At 50.4% G+C, this 7,839-nt stretch overlaps 1 long non-coding RNA gene across 2 annotated transcripts in view; it reads right to left on the reverse strand.

Moving 5' to 3' along the window:
- Window positions 1-2,043: 2,043 nt before the first annotated feature.
- Window positions 2,044-7,839, reverse strand: part of LOC121824493 (uncharacterized) — a 9,030-nt gene continuing 3,234 nt past the window's right edge. The window contains exons 2-3 of one of the 2 annotated variants that reach the window (XR_013046265.1): window positions 2,543-2,613; window positions 2,044-2,238 (exon numbers count right to left, since the gene is read on the reverse strand). This is a non-coding gene — a long non-coding RNA (uncharacterized LOC121824493). Of the gene's footprint in view, window positions 2,274-2,542; window positions 2,614-7,839 lie in introns of both variants that reach the window. The other variant, XR_006066398.2, reaches the window with a different exon arrangement.

Below are 7,839 nucleotides of genomic sequence, written 5' to 3' on the forward strand. Positions count from 1 at the left end.
GCATCATGGTGGAGAAGAAAGATAGATGCTCACTGCGTGGCAGTCAGGGAGGAGGGAAAAGAGAGAAAGATGCACACAGAGAGAGACAGGGAGAGAACGAGACAGAGACACAGAGAGAGACAGAGAGGGAGACAGAGTGAGGAGGAGGAAGAGGAAGAAAAAGAAGCTGCCATTGCCACTCTAAGACACACCCTTTGGATTAGTTCCTTTCCTATTGTAATAAAAACACCTGGGTCAACTTAAAGAACAAAGTTTATTTGAGCTCATGGTTCCAGAGGGCTAGCTAGCATCCACGACGGCTGAACAAAGGCATGGTGGCAGGAGGCTGAGGGCTCTCGTCTTGAACTACAACCTCCTCAATGAGGTCAGAGACCCGTGATCTAAAAAACATGTAGCCTTACATGTGTTGATATGCATGTGGTTCGTGGTTTTGTTGTTCAAATTCCTAGGGCACAAAGTATAAGGGCTCTGGAACCTCTCAAATTCCCTTCCCAGTTTGGATTCATGCCTTTGTTGGTCAGTTACCCAGGCAAGTGAGTGGCTTTATGGCGCTGAGCTCCATAGGTCAGAGGACAATTATTTTCATACATAGGTTAGCTGAAACTAAAGGGTCCCCCCCCCCCCGACCCCCGACCCCCAGAATTTGTCCTCTTGTTTTGTACAGGGCAGCAATGAGCCCAGGCAGACACACTTGCAACTCCAAAGTCTCTTTGCCACTGGTAGCTATGTGCCTTGCTGGGGTTCCCCCCCCCCCCCCCCCCCGCTCCCCGCACAGGGTGGACATGAGCTTGGAAATAAAGCTGTCATCTTTGTTTGTATGCATCTGGGTGTACACCTGGGTAGGAACCAGAGGTCAACCTTGGATGTAGTTTCTCAAAATAACCTTCTACCTTATTTTATTTCATTTGTTTGTTTGTTTGTGTTTGAGACAGAGTCTCACTAGGTAGCTATGACTGTCCTGGAACTCACTCTGTAGACCAGGCCAGCCTTGAACTCAGAGATCTGCCTGCCTCTGCCCCTGAGTGCTAGGGTTAGAGATGTGTGACTCTACGCCCAGCTCCTTGTTTTATTTTTATTTTTTCAGACAGAGTGTCTCACTGCCACCTGGAGTTTGCAGATTAGGATGGGCTGGCTGACCAGCAAGTCCTAGGGATCCTTCTGTCCCTCTCTCGTGGCACCAGGATTACAAGGGTTCACCACCACACCTGGCTATAAGTGTATACATACATGTTTTGTGTGTGTGCGCATGTGTGTTTGTCCAAGGGGATGCTATAGGTTGACGGTAAGTGTCTTCCTCAATCTCAACTGTGCTCCACCTTATTTATTGAGACAGGGTCTCTCCATGGACCTGGACCCCATGGATTCAGATAGCAGGGCTGGCCAGTGAGCCCCAGCATCCTCCTGGCTTCTCCCCTGAAGTACTGGGATTACACATGCACACTGCTGCACGTGGCTTTTGACGTGGGTGCCAGGACTCAAACTCAGGTCCTGCTTGCGAAGTGAGCCCGTTACCAACTGAACCATCCTCCCCATCCTCCTGTGACACAGTTCTTAAAAACGTGCCCCTGTCGTGGTGCCGCAAGAGGCTGCAGTGAGGAAGTCATCCAAACGTGGGCACTTTCCCATCCCTTAAACTCTTCCCAGCATTTGCCATAGAACCTGTACACAGTAAGACCATCACTGTGACTCCAGACAAATGGAGACGATGAACTACAAGACAGGGAAGAGATCGACACATTCGAGCTGAGTCAAGGCTACAAGCGCTTGTCTTTCACTCCTGAAAACCCTGACTATGGAGTGGATGCTTTGCCCACAGATCAAACAGCCACCCCGCCGCCGCCGCCGCCGCCAACGACGACAACGATGAGCCTTCTAGTCACCAGCACTGAGTGGAGGCGACAAACCGGGGTACAATCAGAGGTTTATAGAGAGGTCGCCCTCCCACTTGCCCATCAGGTGTACTAGTTAGGGTCCCCTGGGGTCTTGTTGGGTTTAATTTACAGACAGAGGACGGCACACGTGAAACAAGGGAGACTCTCCAGCCAAGATTCCTGCTTGTATTTAAGGAGAAAACTCCATCCAGGGTTGGGATCCGCTGCTGCTCCCCAAGCCCAGGGCAAGGCTGTCTCCTGCCAGGTCACGTTCTGCTGCTGAAGGGAGATGGGCAGCGTGCTTTGAGTCGGGGGTGGGAGCAAAGAGAGCCACCAATGCTGTTTCCCTAGGTGCTGTCTTCTGCTGCTGTGATGGTTGTCAAGATGAGAAAAGCTTAGAGGCTATAACAACCCAAAGAGACAGGCAGATGACCACACAAGGAAGTTCTCCCAAGAGACTGCCCGGAGGCAGTTTGCAGTCTCCACCAAGCCCCAGGGAGGCACAGGCCCCCCCCCCCCCCCCCCCCCGCAGCTCTGCCTGCAGGGTCTGCACAGCCAGGAGGCGTCACAGAGAGCAACCTTCTCCCCCCCATGTCTTCCATCCCGCTCCTCTCCTCTCGGCTTCCTCCTCTACGCCCATCCCACCCTTACGTGGGGTGGTTTGAACTCACTGTTTCCTTTCGTCAGTTTCTGGGAGGTTGTGATGGTTAACCACGATTGTCGTCTTGGTAAGATTGAGACACTGGAGAGAGAAGTAAGTAGAATGTGCTTCGGGGTGTGTCCATGGGAGCAGTCCTAGATCATGGGGGCGCTCTGGTGTAATCTACTGATGGTTTCAAACTTGTTCAGAAAAAAAAGTGTGTGTGTGTGTGTGTGTGTGTGTGTGTGTGTGTGTGTGTGTATGAGAGATGATGATGATGGTGTGTTTGAGTGTGTGAGAGAGATGTGATGTGTGTATGTGAGAGAGAGAGAGATGTGATGTGATGTGATGTGTGTGTGTGTGGTGTATATGTGAATGGGTATGTATGGGTATCACACATGGAGACCAGAGAACATTGTGTCCCATTCTATTACTCTCTACCTTATTCCCTTGAGACAGGGTCTTTTACCAATCCTGGAACTCATCTGACAGCCAGCAAGTCCCAGCCATCTCCCTGTCCTGCCCACCCCACCCACCCACCACAGTACTGGGGTTCGAGGCATATGCAGCCATGCCTGTCTTTTAATATGGATGCTAGGGATCTGAACGCAGGTCCTCATGCTTGCATATCGAGTGGTCTTACCTGCTGACTCATCTCTTCAGCCCGGGCTTCAAACTTTGCATAGACTATTGAAAAGTGTGGTACTGTGAAAAGCAAGTCCTGGCTAGAGGAAGCAGGTCATCTGGGCCATGTCCTTGGGGCAATGCCTTGCTCTGGCTGTGGTACTGCTCCTCCCTGCTTCCTGTCCACTGTGATGTGAGCAGCTTCCTCCTCTGCCTGCACTCACAGCCTTGATATTATGTTCAGGTTCCAGCACCAGCCAATCATGAACCGAGTCCTCTGAAACCACGAGCAACTGGTGATTCCTCCCCTTAAAGTGTTTCCATCAGCAGGGTGGCAGTAGCTCACGCCTTTAATCCCAGCACTTGGGAGGCAGAGCCAGGCAGGTTTCTGTAAGTTCAAGGCCAGCCTGGTCTACAAAGCGAAGTCCAGGACAGGTACCAAAACTACACGGAGAAACCCTGTCTCAAATAAATAAAATTGTTTCCATCAAGTTGTTACAGTACAGACAGATGTAACTAATACAACACACCTGGGTGTGCCAGTGGTGTTTCTAGAGACAGATCACAAGGGGTCTAACCTAGACAACAGTATCATTTATGGTTTTTGTTTTATTTTTTGGAACAGGTCTCACTATGTAGCCTTGGTGTCTTAGTTAGGGTTTCTATTGCTGTGAAGAGACATCATGACCACAGCAACTCTTATAAAGGAAAATCATTTAATTGGGGCGGTTGGCTTACATTTTCAGAGGTTTATTCCATTATCGTCATGGTGTGACATGGTGCTGGCTGGAGAATCCAGCACCATGTCACACTATGTAGCTGAGTATCCTACATCTTGGCTTGCAGGCAACAGGAAGTAGTCTGAGTCACTGGAAATGGCTTGAACATTTATGAGACCTCAAAGCCCACTCCCACAATGATACACTTCCTCCTAGTGTGTCATTAGTAGACTATACCTACTCCAACAAAGGCACACTTCCTAATAGTGCCACTCCCTTTGGGGGTTATTTTTTCTCAAACTACCACATCTGGCCAGGAACTTGCTATCTAGACCAGTGAGTGAGTTTGGGAGGCAACTAGGCAGTGGGACCAAGTCCTGTGCTCATTGCATGAGTTGGCTGTTTGAAACCTGGAGCTTATGCAGGGACACTTGGCTCAGACTGGGAGGAAGGGACTGGACCTGCCTGGACTGAGTCTACCAGGTTGATCGCAGTCCTCGGGGGAGGACTTGTCCTGGAGGAGGTGGGAATGGGGGGTAGGCTAGGGGTAAGGGGAGGGGGTGGGAGGGGGGAGAATAGGGGAACCTGTGGCTGATATGTAGAACTGAATGGTATTGTAAAATTATATATATATAATATATATATATAATATATATATTATATATATATTTAAAAACAAAGTGGACAGCATTTGAAGAACAGCACATGAGGTTCATCTTTGGCCTCCACACATGCATGCAAATATATGTGCACACACATGTGCACTCATATCTGTACCAACCTTTATATGCTTGTGTGTGTGAGTACACACACACACACACACACACACACACACGCACACGCACATGCACACGCACACGCGCGCACACACGCACACACACGTCATCTAGAGCTAGGCATGGTGGCTCATCCCTTTAATCCCAGAACCTATGAGATTAAGAAGGACTGATGTAAGTTTAAAGCCAGCCTGGACTACAAATCAAAACCTTATCTGAGAACCAAAAAACAACAAGAAACAAAATACATCATCTGGACGTTTGCATGGGGGCCTAGCTGGTTGGTGTTGCAACCAGAGAGGCCCAGACTTCTGTCTCCCTGACCTGTGCTGCTGAGGCCTCACCATGCTTTACAACTGTCCTGTCCCAGATTTGCACCACACCTCCTCGCTCCTGGTTTGGAGGTGGCCTAGGCATTTCTCATTCTTCTCCAGTCTCTTCTGTACAAGATATGGGAGCCCAGAAGGGCCCTCTCCCACACTCTGCAGCCTCCTCTCCAGTATCTGCAGACAGTCTGCCCATTACCCTCCTCTGAAGTTCTCTGGATGAGTGTCCCAGAAGCTGACAAGATGCATGATCGTCTCTCTTGCACACAGAAATACCATGGCAACAGCAACTCCGTGACAACAGCAAAGGAAGCCAGACTGGAAGTTGCCAGCCCAGAGTGGCAGACCATCTGGGAGGCCACTCCTCCAAATGTTGCCTGTTCTAAGCGCTCATCTCAGCCGGGCTTTCATACGTAGCAGGGGTGACATTTAAGTGCCATGAGGATAAACAATGGTGACCATGAACTCCCTCCCCACTGTACATTTTTCTACCCTGATATAATGGAGACAATGAGTCAAGGGAACCAAAGAGGGCCCTAGGTTGGAGGGAACGAGCGCAGCAACAAGGGATTTAGATCTGTGCAAAGGGGGAGCCCTTTAGACAACCAGTGGCTCAATCTGTGTATCCATGATTCCAGTTCTTAGGTCATCTTAGAAGCCTATTTTCCACATAGGCAAAAAACCCTGTGTATGTGCATAGGTTAGTGAAAGCCTCCATAAACTGGACCCCCGGTGCATAGGTTCCCACAAGTTTGCCTTTTCTTCCAAGGACAGTAGTTTCCCTTAGATACATATCATATCTGCTAGGAACTGTGTTAGGTACATTCACATGTACTGTCTCATTTAGTCTTGTTGTTGTTGTTTTTTGTTTTGTTTTGTTTTTCAAGACAAGGTTTCTCTGTGTAGTTTTGGTGCCTGTCCTGGATCTCACGCTGTAGAGCAGGCTGGCCTGGAACTCACAGAGATCTGCCTGGCTCTGTCTCCCAAGTACTGGGATTAAAGGCGTGTGCCATCACCGTCCGGCTTTCTCATTTAGTTTTTGCAACAAAATTAACAGATACAATTAAGACATGTGAAGAGAGGCAGAGTGCTACTGAAGTAGGTGTGAACTCCTGCCAGAGTCATCCTAGGTACTGTTCCTGGTACTCCTAAGGAGTTCTGCCATGGGCAGGGACCAGCCCATAATAGAAGGAGTTGGAGCAAGGTTGTTTGGAGTAGAGTCAGCCAGGATATGCAGACAGCGGCTGTGGTTTTCCTCCAACAGTGTCAACAGCTCCCTGTTCCCACCTCTTGTATCCCACACAACTGTCTTACAGCCTTTAACCTGGACCTAGGTGCAGGGTCTACTCAGGGCCTCTCTTAAGATGCAGGCTGCCTCTGTTTGGCTCTTGGGTAGAATGGATGGGAACAGCCATGCCATCCACTCGGGGTCAGCCAAGGCACAAAACAAGCAGGTCCTAAGATGTATGGAGCTAAAGAGAGTCTAGTGGGAGCCATGTAAGGGTACCAAAAGCAGGTGGGGCAGGTTTCCAAAACTGAGACACCAGTGCTGGGGTAAAGCCAGGGTCAGGGGTAGGCTGTGGGGACCTCATGCAGAGGCTGAGCAGCATAAACTGGCTGGGGAGGATCGCTTGCTTTCATGTGCTGCCCAAGTCCGTGGGCACTGGGATTTAGGGGGCACTGGGAATGAGGGTAGGCTCAGAGGGCCGTGGGTTTCACAAGCAGCAGATTTAAGAGAGAATGTGGTTAGAAGAGGCCATGGACCAGGATAGGAGGAATCATCTGGAGACTGGAGCCAGTGTAGTAAGGCTAGGTAGCACTCGAGGAGTGGACCAAGTGATGAGTATCGGCCGGCCATGAGTTTAGGACAGGCCAGGCTGGGAGCTGTCAGTCTTCAGAGACTGCCCTTGACATTTCTTCTTCTTTCTTACCCTTGCATTTTGTTTTTTAATCGTTGTCGCTTTGAAGTACCAGGTATGGAACCTAGGGTCTTACAGAGACTCAACAAGCCCTCGACTGTCTACATTTGAAAGCCACATTCTATTCTGAGATAAGGTCCTAGCGAGCTTCCCAGATGGACCTCAAACTTGCCATCCTTCTGCCTCAGCCTCCCAGGTAGCTAAGATCACAAGCCTGCTATTCCAGGCCGTAGTGGGCATTCTTAGTTCTGAAGATGCTTCTCTGGGGGGTCTGCCCTGCCTGCTTAGAAGGCTTCAGCTCTTCCTGCTCCATGCCCCCAAGGCCTGTGCTGCAGCAGGCTGGCCTAGGCTTTCTTCCAATTTCCCCTTCCTCGCCGGGAGCTCTAGGAAGCCATAGTTGCTGGCTAGGCCCATCAGGCCCCGCATGCCCTGTTTCAGCACTGCCTTGGAACCGGAGACTCCTCTCCTTCCCACCCTCCAATCAGCAGCCGATTCCCATCTGTTCTCTCCCCCCACACCCCCCGCCCCAACGTGAGGTGAATCATGCCCTTCAAAAGAATTATCGGAGCCCTCACTGCCAGCGACTGCCAGCACTTGCTTGGAAATAGGGTCTCGGTGATACCAGCTTCTCCCAACCTCAAAAGATTAGTGTTTTCACAAGAAGAGAAGGAGACATATGGATTCCACAGAGCAGAGGCGACAGAGAGGCAGACATGGGAGGGTGCAGCTCCAAGAGGCCCCTGGGACAGAGACTAGAAGAATGGTCCTCCTGCCAGGGAGCCTCTGACCGTGTAGACTTCTGGCTTCCAACACTAGGTAGTAAGGGTCTGCTGCTTCAGGCACCCAGTCTCGTGCGTTGCCAAAGATGGACTGCCTCCCAAAGGCCCTCAAACTGTCTCCTCTCCCTGCCCATCTCGCATCTACCCAGCGCAGGCATGTTCCTCTCTCTTTCCTTTTCATTTCC

Source organism: Peromyscus maniculatus, chromosome 20 (genome assembly GCF_049852395.1).
Source record: "Peromyscus maniculatus bairdii isolate BWxNUB_F1_BW_parent chromosome 20, HU_Pman_BW_mat_3.1, whole genome shotgun sequence".
NCBI lineage: Eukaryota > Metazoa > Chordata > Mammalia > Rodentia > Cricetidae > Peromyscus > Peromyscus maniculatus.